This window comes from Pongo pygmaeus, chromosome 5 (genome assembly GCF_028885625.2).
Source record: "Pongo pygmaeus isolate AG05252 chromosome 5, NHGRI_mPonPyg2-v2.0_pri, whole genome shotgun sequence".
Taxonomy (NCBI): domain Eukaryota; kingdom Metazoa; phylum Chordata; class Mammalia; order Primates; family Hominidae; genus Pongo; species Pongo pygmaeus.
In genome coordinates this window covers 162,468,190-162,484,564 of record NC_072378.2, presented here as the reverse complement: position 1 = coordinate 162,484,564, position 16,375 = coordinate 162,468,190, and the positions used below count along the sequence as shown (strand labels likewise).

Below are 16,375 nucleotides of genomic sequence, written 5' to 3'. Positions count from 1 at the left end.
AAGTAACTGAAGTGTGTGGAGGCTAAGGGAAGATAAGGCATACATATCCTAACGAGGGCTGTTTGTGCAGAATTCACTCTGCTATGAGTCCCTATTGAAGAGTGGTTTTTCTCCACATGCAGAGAGGGTGTCTTTCACGTGGGAGTTTTCATCTCCTGTTTCCAGGTATAAAAGGGGAGATCGGAACACCCTTCTCACATCACCTGTTTTTTTCAAGGGGCTTTAGCTCAAAGTAATTATATGGCAAAATGGCATATTTTGGGGCAACATATTCAGCCACCCTACAAAGCCACGTGGTTCAGCTCACATCAACTGGATGGGGAAATATATGCAGCTTCTAACTGAGGAAGGACAAAGTCAGGTCAGTGGCTGGAGAACAGGGAGGGTTGAGGCATTGAGAATAAGAAGGCAAATCTACTATAGGAAGTGATCGATGTTGTGGAGACAAAAACTAAAACAGGTCATGGGAATTGGGAATGCGGGGTGGGGTCACCACCATTTTACATGAGCAGGCAGTGGTTAGAGGGGCTCGTTGCAAAGGAGACCTTGGAAGGAAGAGCTGCAGGAGGGCAGGGTGTGGGCCACGTGACCATTGGGGAAGCACGCTCACACAGAAGGAGGAGCCGGAGCAAAGGCTGGGAGCCAGGCGTGTGTGGGCCATGTGTGGGTCATATGTGGGGTGTGTGGGGGGCGTGTGTGTGTCATATGTGGCGTGTGTGGGGAGGGTCACAGAGTTCACTGAGCCTGGATCACAGCCAGTGGGAGAAGAGAAGGAGCCAAGGGACAGAGAAGGGGCAGTGTGGCAGGCTTACAGATGGATTAAAGTCATCATTAGGACTTGGACCTTTTTCTGAATGACCAGGGGGAGCCATTGCGAGACTGAGCGGAGGAGCGAAAGGCTGTAACCTTGATTTTGAAAGCATCTTCTGGTTGCTGTTTGGAGAATAATGACTCTTCCTCCAATGAGCCTTCGCTGAGATTGACACTAGCTTAGGTCAGCCTGTTCCTTAGTCTTCTCTACTCCTCTCCATTCTTGCAACTCTCAGTAACACTTTATTTAGCACGAATTCCTTCTTTGTGTATGTCACCTTCCTTGTGAATCTGCAAGTTCAATTTGAGCAGAAATTTTCTCTGCCTTGCCTGTTGTTTAACCCTCAGCACAACCATTAGTTGAATGAAGGGATGAAAACCAGAAATACCTGCTTGTATGCAAGCAGATTCCGGTGGGAGGCAAGAAAAAGAGGGGTCCCTTCATCACATCCCATTGTTCACCCGAAACCTGGGGTACCCAGTCCTGGACACGTGCAGTTGCACAGGCCTTCCCTGTGCTGCACATCTGGAGCAGCTGGAGCCGGTCCTGGTCTTGACTGTGGGGAAGAAAGATCTTCCAGTGCGGTGTGAGATGGAAGGTTAAAACAGGCTGATCTAAGGCCCATTCGATTATTTTCATAACTGAACAGCAGCCACAGGTAAAAGTGGCTGAAAGTCGTGGACTCTAGGTTGTTGCCCACTGTGTTTGACAGATGCACAGAGGCAGGTATTAGAAACTGTGACACTGTTCGATGTTTATAGCTCAATAAGTTAAAGCCCCGTAATCAAATCAGTCACACGGTAATCTCAGTGTTTCCTTGGGGTGGCCCCACCTACTCCCATGGCTGTAATTACCATCTCTCCATGGATGGGTCCCCAGGCCCTTTATAGCCCCATCTTTCTCCCGAAAGAACCGTGAACTAAACTGACTTCTGCACATCTTCCCTGGGACATCCCAAAGCCGTTTCAAACTCAGCAAGCCTAGAACCAGAAGACTCAGTTTCCAGCCCTGCTGCTCCTCCGGTCATTGTCCTGTGTCAGCAAATGTCTGCAGCATCCGCAGAGGCCCGGCCCTGGCATGCGGAATCGAGGAATGTGGGTGGAGCTTACGCAGCGCTGGCTGTGGTGCCTGCTCCGTCACCGGTGGGCTGTGGACAGTAGGTGTTTGATAGCACCGTAGGCCTCCATTTCCTCCCGTGTCCTTCTCTATGGTAGAGATTTCACTGTTGTTGTCATAGGAGGGGTGGGGGAGCCATGCATTCATTCATTAAACCACTGTTTTTGGAGCTCCTCCTAGGTACAGGCCCAGCATTAGGCAGTGAGTTTGCAAAGAAAACACAGGAGTGGGCCCTGCCCTCCAGAAGCAGTGATCATTCCGCAGATTAAAATAGCGATGCCGAGAAAGCACTTAGCAGGAAACATGGCACATTAGAAGCATTCACTAAATGATGAAAGGAGTCACCAGACATTGTGCCTGAATCCCCTTTCTGACTCAGGTTAATGAGTCTCTGAATCTTGACAATTTTACTTCCTAAATATCTGACACCTGCCGCTTTTCTCCCCGCAATGCTGTCACTCCCCTGTTGAAGATATCAGCTATGGTCCCCCACAGCCTCACGGGGCTTCATGGACCAGACACTGCTCACAACAGGTCATCAGTGGGAGCAGAGCCCATGCATCCCATGCTCACTGCTCTGTGCCCAGCACTGGGCATGGTAGAGGGGATCAGTCAATCCAGTGGATTTTTTTTAAAGGGAGCTATAGTTTTAAAACTGTGTTAATGTAGTATTTTGTTACCAGGCTCATTATCATTTAATATGGGCTTTAAGCAAAGATTTTAAATTTGCTTAGAACCAGAAAGGCTTCATTTCCATTTAAAGTAATATGAAAGGTGTGACTTTTAGAACCATGAACCCATGGATGTTGGGGCATGATTTTGAGATTTCCTAAAAAGCGAGAAATCTGCAAATGGTAGTAGGAAAGCAAAGCTAGGTAGGAGACCTCAAGTGCTCGATCGCCCCAAACATATTGTCTACCTGTCGTTGCCTCTCCCTCTCCACTGCTTGATCCAAGGCACTCTCTTTTCTTACTTGGATGGCTTTCACCATGTCCATGCATCTCCCTTCCTTTTTAGCCCTGCTCCAGTCCGTTCGTTACATCAAGTTAGAGTGAGTTTTAAAACATAAATGGTATTATGTTGCATCCCTACTTAAAATTTTGTCCTGACTTGCCATTGTCCAAGCGCTGAATTCCTGAGTAGGTCTTAAAGGCCCCGTGTGGCTTCCTTCGTCTCCTTAGACCTCATCTTGCTCCACTGCCTCCTTGGTCACTGTCCCCAAAACACTAACCCCCTGATTAATTCTTCACAAATGCCCAGCATTCCTACCTAAGTGCCTTTCCACTTGCTCCTTCCCTGCAAACCCCTCTTACACCAGACCTGTACATGGCTTGTCATTGAGATGGCAATGCAAATGTCCCATCCCCAGGCCTTCCCCGGCCACCCAGCATGGGCAGTGCACCAGCACTATCACATGATCCCATGGCATTTCCTTGCTATCACTTTTCATTAGCTGGTTTTTACTTGTTTGCTGAATACGTATCCCTTCCAATCTGAAGAGACAATGACATCCTGAATGCTAAGTGCCTGGCCCATAGTAGGCATGCAGTACATTTTTGTTCAATAAGGGAATCAATATGTTCTTTGTCCTATTTGCCCTCTTCAAAGTTCTTTTGCCTTTTCCTTTCCATTATGTGGAAGTCGCAAGTATTGGGTGCTCTCCAAACCGGACTCGGCTCTGTGAACGGATGAGCCTAACTCTGGCGGATGGGGGAGATGGTGTTTTCAGCCTTTGACAGCAGTTGAATGACTTAGCTCAAAACCAGTTGTCTACTGCAGACCTCTGGACACTGCAAAAATTGTTGTTTGCCTCGCTTTTGTCCTTGTTCTTTGATAGTCATTCATTCCTTGAGTCAAACAGTCAGTCACTGAGAACATAAACATTGACCAAACACCAGCCCCAGGCCAGGCATTGGGAATACAGAAAGATAGCCCTGTGTTTATGGAGTCAACAGCCTCGAGCAGGAATAAGCAAACATGTCCTGATAAGGGCCAAATAGGAAGTAGCTTAGGCTTGGTGGCCCATCTAGGACCTGTCACAGCTAGTCAATGCTGCTATTATGGCACAAAAGCAGCCACGAGTAATATGTAAAATGGCTGGCTTCCAATAAAACTTTATTGGCAAAAGCAGTCTGAGGGCCAAATCCCAGTTTTCTGGCCTCTAGTCTGGCGAGAACATAGACATTGAAGCCAGTGGGTGAGTACCCGGGGGACCTGTGATGAAAAGGGTGAGGGCAGTGTGTGGGGGAGCCCCGAGCACAGTGGAGGGGCGCCTGACCCAGGGAGGCTGTGCAGCCCTCTGTCTGCACAGGCTCTTCTTCCATGTAAGCATGCCTGGCCCTGGTGATCAGCTGACTTTGTTGAAAAAAAGGACAAAGGAGCTTTAAAACTAAAAGCTATATATGATATTTTGTGGCCTTTTTTGTTTTTAACACCAAAACATCTTTTCTGATCTTCCTGGAATACTCTGGATCAAGATCTCCCTCTCATAAGTCTTCCAGGGAGTAAAATCTCTGGAAATCTCTAGTTTCTCACCCTTGCTTGCAGCATATGCATTAATTCAAGAAAGCTGAAATCCGAAATATGATTAGGCTTTGCATGTGCTTTCAAATGAGGATTAAGTCCTACAAGCTTTTGATAAAGAAGAAATGTTGTGATCATATAAATTGAAGATGACAATACCTCTATATCCAGAAAGTCTCTAGAGATGGTCCCATCTAACCTGCTCATGTCACAGGTCCTCGTTTCACAGAAATGGGATTCTGAGGCCAGCTAATGCTGCAGCCGGCTCACACCCCCCTCCTAGGGCTCTTTACAAACCTCCCTTCACCACCAGCTGCATCCCATGTGCTGGGTGGACAGTCACGTCTTTGCATGAATTCCTTTATCTTGGGTTTGCACCTGAACTCATTTTTTTTTTGTTTGTTTGGTTTGGTTTGGTTTGTTTGTTTGTTTTGAGAAGGAGTCTCCCTCTGTCACCCAGGCTGGAGTGCAGTGGTGCGATCTCGGCTCACTGCAACCTCCGCCTCCTGAATTCAAGCCATTCTCCCACCTTAGCCTCCCAAGTAGCTGGGACTACAGGTGCGTGCCACCACGCCCGGCTAATTTTTTGTCATTTTAGTAGAGACAGGGTTTCACCATGTTAGCCAGGATGGTCTTGATCTCCTCACCTCGTGATCCACCCACCTCAGCCTCCCAAAGTGCTGGGATTACAGGCGTGAGCCACTGCGCCTGGCTCTGAATTCATTATGATTTGTATTGTTATGCCATATTGATTTTTATTATATTTTGGAAAATACTTTGGGATGGTATACAATCCTTTTCTGGATACACGTAAAACAAGCAAAAACAACTAAATTGGGAAAATAATTTTATCTACTATATGCCAGAAATTCTTATATTATGTCAATATTTTAATGCTGAACTCATCTATTGATACCTTAGAAATTTCACAGTACCTTCTCATGTTGAGACATTTTCATTGTTGAACGGTTTTAAGATGTCTACAATCTTTTCGGCAGGCTCCTCATTTCAAACCACTCTGCTTCAGACAACCTGATTTTTAAATATTTCTCTAATAAAAGAAATAAAAGACCCACTGGGCACAGTAGCTCTTGCCTTTAAATCCCAGCAGTTTGGGAGGCTGAGGCAGGTGGATCACTTGAGGTCAGGAGCTTGAGACCAGCCTGGCCAACATGGTGAAACCCCATCTCCTAAAAATACACAAATTAGCCAGATGTGGTGGTGTGTGCCTATAGTCCCAGCTACGCAGGGGGCTGAGGCACAAGAATCACTTGAACCCAGGAGGCAGAGGTTGCAGTGAGCCGGAGGTTGTAGAGCCAAGATTGTGCCACTGCACTCCAGCCTGGGTGACCGAGTGAGACTCTGTCTCAAAAAAAAAAGAAAGAAAGAAAGAATAAAAAGAAAAGAAAGAAAAGAAAAGACCCAGCATACTATTACATTCATTCATTTTAAGAATGAATGAAAAACCAGTACACAATTGTTTGTGCAGGGTTTTGGTGAGTCAACAGCAAAAGATGTATCTTTTTAAAACCACTCTGTGAAATAATTTCTTATGTTAAATAGCTTCTAACATTTATGGCCACTGGACTGATTCTTTGCACATTAATTCTTCCTGTCATGAGGTTTGGGGATACACCAGAACAATTTATTTCACAGTGGGGTTCTTATCCAAACAAGATCTGTCTTCATATCTTTCTCAATTTAGCAGAATGCTTTTGCAGTGGATCTGGGCATTATCTGCTTCTAGCTGTTTTGCACAGAGGCAAAAACAAAGACAAGATATGTGCATGAGTTAGTATGTATTACAGATGGCATCTCCAACAGCTAAATAGTTGTGCCACATAACAGCTCTATGCAAATGATATGACCCAGAAACTATTTTATGTTAAATCTGGCTTGAGCTTTTTTCAGCTATACATATTGACAGTCTGAATAGAATGTGACCTGAAATTAGAGTCTGAAGAACTTGGACTATTATAAACATAATTTTGAGCATCCTTGAAAAAACATAACTCTATTAATTGGGGGATAGGAAAGTATCGTGATAATTTTTTATGAGCTGCGTTTTTCTCCCATGGGCCAAATACCCTTTGGAATTTTTAGTTTCTTTTCTTTTCTTTTTACATGCAACAATTATTTCATTATGATTTATCCACTATTTACAATTACATGTCAGTGTCTGTTTTCTAGTATAAAAGCCTCGGCAAGAAAGCTAGATAAAGCAAATCATTCTGACAAATTACTACAAAACAGGACTGACATCTTTGCTTTTAACTTCGTTTTTAAAAAGAACAGAAGTTAATTTTTTTATTTCTAATATCTGTTGTTACATTGTAATGTTTTTAATCTAGCACTTTGAGAAGTTAATGGGTTATGTTTGGGTTCAACCTGTCAACAGTAATTATATTTAGAAATACAATACACAAATTAGACTAAAGGCAAATGGGTATCTTCCAGGATTGAAATCATCTGGAGAAAATTAATAATACATTAATTCCATCTTGTAACTGCGGCTTTGTATGTCTATTTTGCGTAGCCAGTTTATTGTCAATGGCGCAAAATGTTGTAAACAACGGGACCCAATTCAACGACACTTGGGACATTATATAAACCTAAAACACAGATTTGTGTATGTGGCTTATAGAAGCATTCTCATTATATTTTAATATAATTTTTAATTTCTGAAAGAATTTGGGACTTTAATAAAGCCTGAGAAGACAGTATGAAAATACTGCATACAGTATGGTTCCCTAATCTTACCTAATTGTACTCCATCTGAAGTGTTTTCACATATTTTTCCCACTTCCCTATAGTTTCTTGGTCAGGCTAACTGATTTTTGCTTTTTCGGCCTCAGCTTAAATTTTCCTTCTTTCAGGAAATATCCTGTGCCTGACCAACATTGGACTGAGTCACCTCTTATTAGTTCTTCCAAGGTTTCCAAGGTGTCCCTGACTGAGTTTTCTCATCATCAGACAGACTTCCTGAGAGCAAGAGCTGCATCCCCCTCTCAGGTCTAGCGCAGGGACCGGTGCATAGTAGCCTTCCAATTAGTATATGTTGAATTTGAGTTGGAGAGACCTGGTGCAGGTTCATGAAGCAGGCAGAAAACAATACAAATGAGGCTGGACTCGGTGGCTCACGCCTGTAATCCCAGCACTCTGGGAGGCTGAGGCAGGTGGATCACTTGAGGTCAGGAATTAAAGACCAGCCTGGCCAACATGGCAAGACCCCATCTCTACCAAAAATAGAAAGATTAGCCAGGCATGGTAGCAGGTGACTGTAGTCCCAGCTACTTGGGAGGCTGAGGCATGAGAATCATTTGAACCTGGGAGGTGGAGGCTACAGTGAGCCGAGATCACGCCACTGCACTCCAGCCTGAGCTACAGAGTGAGCTCAAAAAAGAAAAGAAAACAGTAATACAAATAACACGTAATAATACTAAGTTAGGCTGGGCGCGGTGGCTCATGCCTGTAATCCCAGCACTTTGGGAGGCCGAGGTGGGTGGATCACGAGGTCAGGAGATGGAGACCATCCTGGCTAGCACGGTGAAACCCCGTTTCTGCTAAAAATACAAAAAATTAGCCGGGCGTGGTGGCGGGTGCCTGTAGTCCCAGCTACTCGGGAGGCTGAGGCAGGAGAATGGCGTGAACCCAGGAGGCGGAGCTTGCAGTGAGTGGAGATCGTGCCACTGCACTCAAGCCTGGGTGACAGAGCGAGACTCTGCCTCAAAAAAAAAAAAATACTAAGTTAAATATAAAAGCAGTACTTTCTAAATATAAACATTACAAGAAATTAGACAGTGAATAGTGCATCGATGTTATCTGGAGTTTTATTGAAAAAGCTTATGGGGGAGGTTGCGCCTCAGCTGAACCTTGAAGTTTTGCGGGGAATGAGGACTAAGAGGAGGAGTCTTGCCTGTAGGGATAGGAGCATAAGGAAAAAAGCAGCAAAGAGACTGACTTGAGAGAAACAGAGGGATTCGTGAATGGGAAAGAGGGAAAGACATTTCATAGGGCGAATCCAGCTTATGGAGGCTCCAAAAGATAGAAGAAAAACCTGAGGCCTTAATACATGAGCACTGCGAAACTAGTTCGTATTTTGGGGCCAAGAACTGTCAGGACGGAAGCCTCTTTAGAACAGTGTTGCTGGGGTGGGCTGCTGGGATCAGGCAGGGGGTTGAGGGAGGGAAGAGGGGATGGAGACAGCCTGGGTGCTGATGTAGGTCTTGGCCAGAGAGACGCTCGTGAGAATTCAGACTCCGCCAACACTCATGAGACCTAATCCATTGCTCCAGGGCACACTGCACCGTGGCCACTCCTAAATCTTGACTCAATTATTTTTGTAGCGCCCGTCAACCTCAGCAGGTAAATATTGAAGAGAACATGTCTGAAACAGAAAAAGTGGCTGTTACTTGAAACTTTTCTATTTCCTTTCATCATAGTAAATAAAATGAGTTAACCTATCAATGGGAACATAATTAATTTGTTAGGGAACTTTTAAATAAAAAAGTTCCAGGTAGCCACAAGCCAATACCACAAGATACACAAAATCAAGTCGTTGCCCAGGAGTGAAAGGGAACGTGCCTGACAGGAGGGTCCACAGAGTGCCGAGGGCAGACAGCAGCAGAGTCAAACTTGGAAACAAACACCGAGGTTAGAAAGTCTCTCGAATTTAACAATATTTAACACCCCAGATGGGATGTCGACTTACTGGATGAGAATTTAAGAGGAAAAGGGAACTCTTTTAGGGAAGGAGATAGAGAATTTATATTTTCATAATCCTTTGTAACATATTTACAATATTATTTTATGTAGTGTTTTGTTAAAAACCTTTATAAACAGGAAAAGCCGTTTAGTTTGTTCAGCCTCTTCTCACTGTGTAGACTGGATGCACTGAGCCTTGAGCTATCTTGGGAGCCCTTCCTCCAATCCCGGAGTTAGGCTAGGTGTCTCTAAATTCATCCTTATGTAGTGCTTCACACACTATGAATAATTAATTATTTGTCTTCAACTTTATAGAGTGTGACCTCCTGAGGAGATGGAACATTCTTGTTCACTTCTATAGGACGTGACATGACAGTGCCTGGCATCTGGTGGCCGGCCCACTGTGTTTGCAGAATGGGTGAATAAAAGTGATTCAAAAATGTAGACATAAATGAATTTTACCTTGGCTGCATTGTATATGCTGAAATATTGGGACTTCTGCAAATAAGCTAACAGAACCAAAGTAAACCCTCTTCCATGCAGCAGAGTGGACTGGATAAAACAGGGAGAACATGAGCAGAAGAGGCAAGAAAAACCAGAAGGGGTAGTTAGTGAGCTGATTCAGGATCTGCCAATGCCTTAACAGGACTGTGATTCCAAGCAGGCCAATGGACAAATGAACTTATTTCAGGATTTTAGACTTGGCTGCTGGAAGGAATTTTGAAGATCATTCAACTGTTGAAGTTTATGTTAATTTCTAAAAGTTGAGTCTATCAATTAGTATCTTGGAGCAGGCTCCTCTCCAGTGAGGGGGGTTGCTCACTTGGCTAATTCAAATAATGAACTCCTACGACCCACATGGGCTGAAATGCTCTCTCTGGCATTGTTGTGGGCAGGCGCTGTGCCGGTTACTTCTTTGTCATTCATGCACTTTGGCAATTAGTATGTAATTTTGCCAAATGTAGATCGAATTAAAATGCATTTGGTCTCTGAGATTTCAGTCATTTAGTTCTTTATTGTTTATAAGACATCTCTAACTAAAAGGGGCTTAAAGTGACAGTCGTTAAGAAGATAAATTCATGTTTTTTAATGGTGTAGCTTTCCTCTTTTAATTACTTTTATCTAGTCAAATACTGTGTTAAATGCCCAGGAGTCACAGTTCTCCATGTGCGGAGTTTGCAGAGAGCTTTGAAAGATTGCTAACTGGGGCATGACTTCTGTGTTACTATTGCACAAACTAAGAACAGTGGAAACAATGTGTGAATTTTCAAGGGTCAAGTGTTAGCTAAATTGCAAGACTTTCTCCCTCAAGTGAGGAAATTTTGTTTTTATTTCCTCAAGGATTTTGCACGTAATATTTTTATTTTAACTTGTGCTGCTTTTCATTGCATTTCAGATGCTGCTGCTCTTCATACATATGTAATAACTTTGCTTTCCACTGGGGAGAATGAAGAAACCAGCCACTCTAGATAACTGAGCATTCTCTTTCCCTGCTCTGTGCTCTCACGCTCCATTCTTTTCTCTTGACCTCAGGTGTTTTCTGCATCTTTATGTGCTGGAATCCTGGCCCTTTTTCAAATGCCACTACATTCATGAATTCTTTTCTGGTCTTCAACCTATATATGACCTCCTCCTCCTCTGAACCGGAATTAGTTAGATATTTCTGAATAACAAAGTATCCCATAACTTAGTGGCTGAAGAAAATAATCAACATTGCCTCTCACAGTTTCAGCAGGTCAGGAATTTGGGAGCAGGTTAGCTGGATAGTTCTTGCTCAGGGTATCTCATGCAGTTATAGTCAAAATGTCAGCTAGGGCTTCAGTCATCCTAGGGCTTGCCAACTGGCTGCCAAGTAGATGCCAGCTGTTGTTAGGAGGCCCCACTTTCTTGCTACATGGACTTCACCATAGTACTGCTTGAGTGTCCTCCCAACATGGCTGCTTGCTTTCCTCAGAGCAAGTGATCTATAAGAGCACAGACAGAGGCTGCGAAGTCTTTTCTGACGTACTCTTGGAAGTCACACATTGCCGTTTCTGCACTTTTCCTATTGCACTTCGGTCAATCCATTCAATGTGGAGAAGAACTACAGAGGAGGTGGGGCTCACTGGAGAACATCTTGAAGGCTGCTTACCCCACAGCGTGAGCGTGGCAATATATCCTATCTCTCTAATATGACTTAAAATATTCTGTCCGGTATTATAATTATTTGTTTCCCTCTCCTGCCCACTCTACTGGATTTATATGTCCTTGAGAGCTTAGATTTGCTTCCTCATCTTTACATAGCTTGAAATATCTGGCACATTGCTTTCAATATATGTCACATTTCATCCACAGCCTCTCTCTTAATGAGTATAAATGAAGATGTACACATGGGAAAGAATCAGGCAAATGGAGAGAAAGAGAAACAGACAGATTTTGCCAGAGAGAGAGTGTGTGAAGGAGGGCAAATGAGAGAGAACAAACAAGGTAGACATCAGAGTAAATTGCACATTTTTCTAGATAAACATAAAAACTCGCATGCTATTTTTGTAGATGCTAGAATACTAACTTTACAAGAATTTAAATATTTGGAACACTGTGTAACCATATTCTACTTCTTTAATGTATGTGAATGACTTGCCACATTATTTGTAACTCAGACTCCTTCAAATATGCTTAAATATTCTGCAAACAAAGGGTCGCTTTTTATCAAAACAGAGAAATCATTGGTTACAAATAACTCTTTGGCATTGTCAAGGAAAGCATTTATAAGTCATTTTATATATGATTGAGAACTTTACTTAACCTTTAATTTACTGCTCTGTAACCTGGCCCATTGGGGTAAAATCATCTCTGGATTGATCAATTAACATTTATATGTAGATAATTAGAGCAAAGGGCACACAGGAATGTCAGGAGGAACAAAAGACCCATGAGAGGATAAGTCCTGGTGGGTCCTGCTCTGAAATGTCACCCATTCTTCTCATTTCCACTCCCAGAGCCATTTGCACATCATAGCCCAGTTCTTAGTAACTCATGTCTAAATTACCAAAATGACCTCAAGTAGTTCTCACTACTTCCAGCTTTCCCTCCATACTTCTGTCAGAGCTAAACTTACTAAAACATCATTCCCTTTCCATATTTAAAAACTCTCTTAGTACATTCTGGCTGCTATAACAAAATCCCATAAACTGGTGGCTTATAAACAACAGGAATTTATTTCTCACCATTCCGGAGGCTGGGAAGTCCTAGATCAAAGCACTGGCAGATCCAGTGTCTGGTGAGAGCCCCACTTCCTGGTTCATAGACGGTGGCTTCTCACTGTGTCCTCATATGGTGGAATGTGTGTGGGAGCTTTCCGGGGTCTCTTTAAAAGGGCACTAATTTTATTCATTAGGGCTCTTCTCTCACACCATTCACTTCCTAAAGACCCCGTGTTCTAACACCATCATTTTGGAGATAAGGATTTTAACATATGAATATTGAGGGAACACAAACATTCAGACCATAGCAGAAACCTTCAGTGAATCCCACAGTCTAGAGGCCTTATGCTAGGTGTGTCTCCTAGAGTCAACCCCGATCCCTGGCCAGAATCTGCTGTCCTCAACTCTTTTCATCTTGTCCCCCACCCTTTTCCTGATACATCTGTTTGATCAGCCCACTTGATTGCTCTTCCGTTCCAAGCATACTTGCGTGTCTGTGATTCCTTCCTGCTTAGAAACAACATTTCTTCCAGTGACCAAATATCAATCTTCCCATTTCTTTAAATTCAATTCAGGTTCCCTAATGGATCCATCCTGACTCAATAATTCTCTCTTTTCCTAACTTTCGGGCTCCCAGAGTTTGGGGATTACAGATACTTCCTTGTAATACTTGTTCCATGGTAATCTTGTGTCTCTCAACTATGCTCTGTGATTGTGTAAACCAAGTATAACTATAAGGTATTTATCCATTCACTGGGTGCTGTAGTCCACATGCATTTACTAAGTGCCTACTTTAGTCAAAGTAGATGTTCAATAAGAAATTTAGTGAACAACATGTGAATGAGAGCAGAGAAATTATAAAAGTATGAGAAACTACAAAAATAGTGACCCATTCATTTATCCACTAGAATAATCAATAACTCTTGATTACAAAACGATCAGGTGCTCAACGCTGTATTTGGTGAGGCATGGGTCATGAAAGGGTTAAGCAAGTAGGGTCTCTACAACTTCATGACTTTTCATTTAATGTCGATAGCTAAGGTAGGAGTATATGAAACACTTTAAACAAAAGTCAGGCCAGTATTGAAGTACATTACAGATGAACTTTTTAAATAAGTATCGAAGAAAGGTAAAGAAAAAGGGAAGAAGCAGTGAGATGTTAGGCTCCAGAGAAAGTTCCTTGGAGATCTTTAGTCTTGAACTGGACCTAGAAATTTGGGATTTGGCTTTGAATGTGAAGGTGAGTATTACCGTGAGACTAGATGGCAAAGAGCATGCATCTAGGTGTACAGGAACTAGAAGAATCCTAGGCTACGCAAGGACCTTCCCAGCTGGAAGGAATGGAGGTGCGGAGAGAACAGGATGGATGGTAGAGGAAGGGCAGTTTATTTTAGGAGGATGAAATGAAAGGAAGTCTGTGAAGTTCCTAGCAAGCCACCTAACCTGAAGTAGGTGCCCATAAACACTAGCTTTCCCCCTCCTCTTTGATTTAGCATTTAGGAAGTTAATGATGTAGACCTCTAGCCATGAAAAGATTTTTACTCCTTTCCTTAGGTGATTAATCTAATAACCTTTTTATTAGTGTCATGTTTATTCCTCACCTGACTTTCCAAAACTACAAGGAATATCTTAATAAAAGAGGAGCAATCTTAGCTCACAACTATATCAAGAATTCCAGGTGACTGATAATTCTATGTGAAATGCACATATACACTATCTTTATAACATTATCTGTGTGTGTGTGTGTGTGTATAAAACAGCATATATATTTTTCTATATCTTCATCTGTGTATCTCAGCACATACATTCATCTATTGATATCTGTATCTATCATTTATCTAGATCTGTATATAGGCATATATCCAAGTTGACTGTGTACAGATAGTAATAGACAATCAAGATTCCTGAATGACTCATTTATCATTTTTGACTCCCTGTAACTTGTAAATTTCTTTCTTTTCTGAAGAGGACGTGCAGAAACACACATGACGTTCCAGCTTCCCAGGTTGCATTCCACATCTGCTTCTGGACAGTGGCGTTTCTTCAAGGGAGTTACATGAGTCTGTCCTCACTTCCAATGCTGACTATACCTCTATGTGTCAGACCCTAGTCCCTTCAATGCTCACTATCTTGTAACCCACTGTTACCTGGTGCCCATTTCTCCTATTTTTTATTCAAAGTAGATATCCTCAGTTCAAGGAGGTTGAGGTGGCCTGGTGCAGCTGTAGCTTAGCTTTCAGTAGGACTCTTCCTGTGTCTCTAGGAAGATACACTTCACTCTGTAGGAACCAGAACTCTGGACCCACCGCGTCTGTAGCTGTCTGTGCTTCAGTGCCAGTTGCGGGATGGGTAAGATGTACTATTTATATTGGAAGGTGTGCACTTCCAGGCCCCAAGACTTGGACCTCTGAACTTTCCCTAATGCCCCTAATGGCTCCTGTCACCGCCAATCACGGGGTGATTTCACACCACAGCCGCCAATGTAGTGCTTGTTTCTTGTTAATCTTCTCCAAATAGCAGGATGTCATTAACAGAGTAGGACAATTGATGTTCCATGTATTGTCTAGATGGTATGAGTCATTTGGGATCATATTAAAACTGAAGGGGACAACTATAGGAGTGCGCTGTTGTCCATCCATGTGAGAGAGAACTCCTCTAACAGGAATGGAAAAGCCTGCAGGAGCTACACTGACGGCCGCATACCACGCAGCCATGACTTTGTGGGCCACTGCGGTGGGGGGTTCATGGGCTGACCATTCAGGCTCTATAAGTTTTCTTTATGCTTCCTCTACAGGGTCATTTCTAAGCTTTCTTTTTTTTGAGACAGAGTCTCGCTCTGTGGCCCAGGCTGGAGTGCAGTGGCGTGATCTCAGCTCACTGCAAGCTCCGCCTCCCGGGTTCACGCCATTCTCCTGCCTCAGCCTCCCGAGTAGCTGTGACTACAGGCGCCCGCCACCACGCCCGGCTAATTTGTATTTTTAGTAGAGACGGGATTTCACCGTGTTAGCCAGGATGGTCTCGATCTCCTGACCTCAGGTGATCCGCCCGCCTCGGCCTCCCAAAGTGCTGGGATTACAGGCATGAGCCACCGCGCCCGGCCTCTAAGCTTTCTTTTTAGCTGTGTTATATACAGGCACATTTTCATAAATGCTCTAATATTTTCTCCATGCGTTAGTAGCAGATTGGGAGGTCTATAAAGGTTTTAGTCTACCATGTTGCTGAAAGCAAGATGGAGAATATTTTTCACATAACAGCTGTGAGAGAAAAAGGTAGAATAGAGCAGCTTCATAGGGTCGCAAAGTGAAAAAAGTATGTGTGTGCTTGAGCGTGTGTATGAAGGACCTAGACAGGTTCCAAGAGGGGAAAGGAGAAGCCGCACCTTTAGGTGCGCCCTTGCTCAGATTAAGTTGACCGATTACTTACACATCCATGGCATTAAAATATCAAGGAATTGTATTTTCTTTGTTTCTATTACATATTGCTTTGAAGTAAGTGGGATAACAGAATTTTGAAAATCTTTTAGGTGTTAAGAAATTATCTTTTATATTATTAGTATTATTAATTTCTCTAGAAAAAGGGCTTTTGAAGAGCTCTTATAGGTGTTAAAGATTGGGTATAAAATGAACATGTTTATTTTGTATTTGGTTATAATTACATAGGAAATAGGCTTATCTAAATAGACTCTAATAACTTTCTTACTATTAAAATCACCTTGGGGCTGATTTCAAATTCATGTATTGAGCTTGTCTCCTGTTTGACATAAACTTGAGTGGTTCATTTTCCAGTAAAAATACATGGTTTTTAAGATTTTTTTTTCTACAAAGTATTTTAAAGGGATAAAAAAATTTAGGATTTATATATTTTGATTAATTAGTAATCCCATAACCATACTCAGAAACTGAATATTTGGATGGTTTCGAGATAGCACAATAGACAGAATCTTGCAGTAGAAGAATCCCTGTTGGATAACCTTTTGTCCCTAAATTCTACTTTTTTATTTGCCAATAAAATGTGAGAAAATGTTTAACGTTTTTACTTT

At 42.7% G+C, this 16,375-nt stretch overlaps 1 protein-coding gene across 4 annotated transcripts in view; it reads left to right on the top strand.

Annotated features, from left to right (window-relative positions):
* Positions 1 to 16,375, top strand: part of PRKN (parkin RBR E3 ubiquitin protein ligase) — a 1,377,993-nt gene that overhangs the window by 928,589 nt on the left and 433,029 nt on the right. The gene's annotated exons all lie outside the window — the stretch shown is intronic.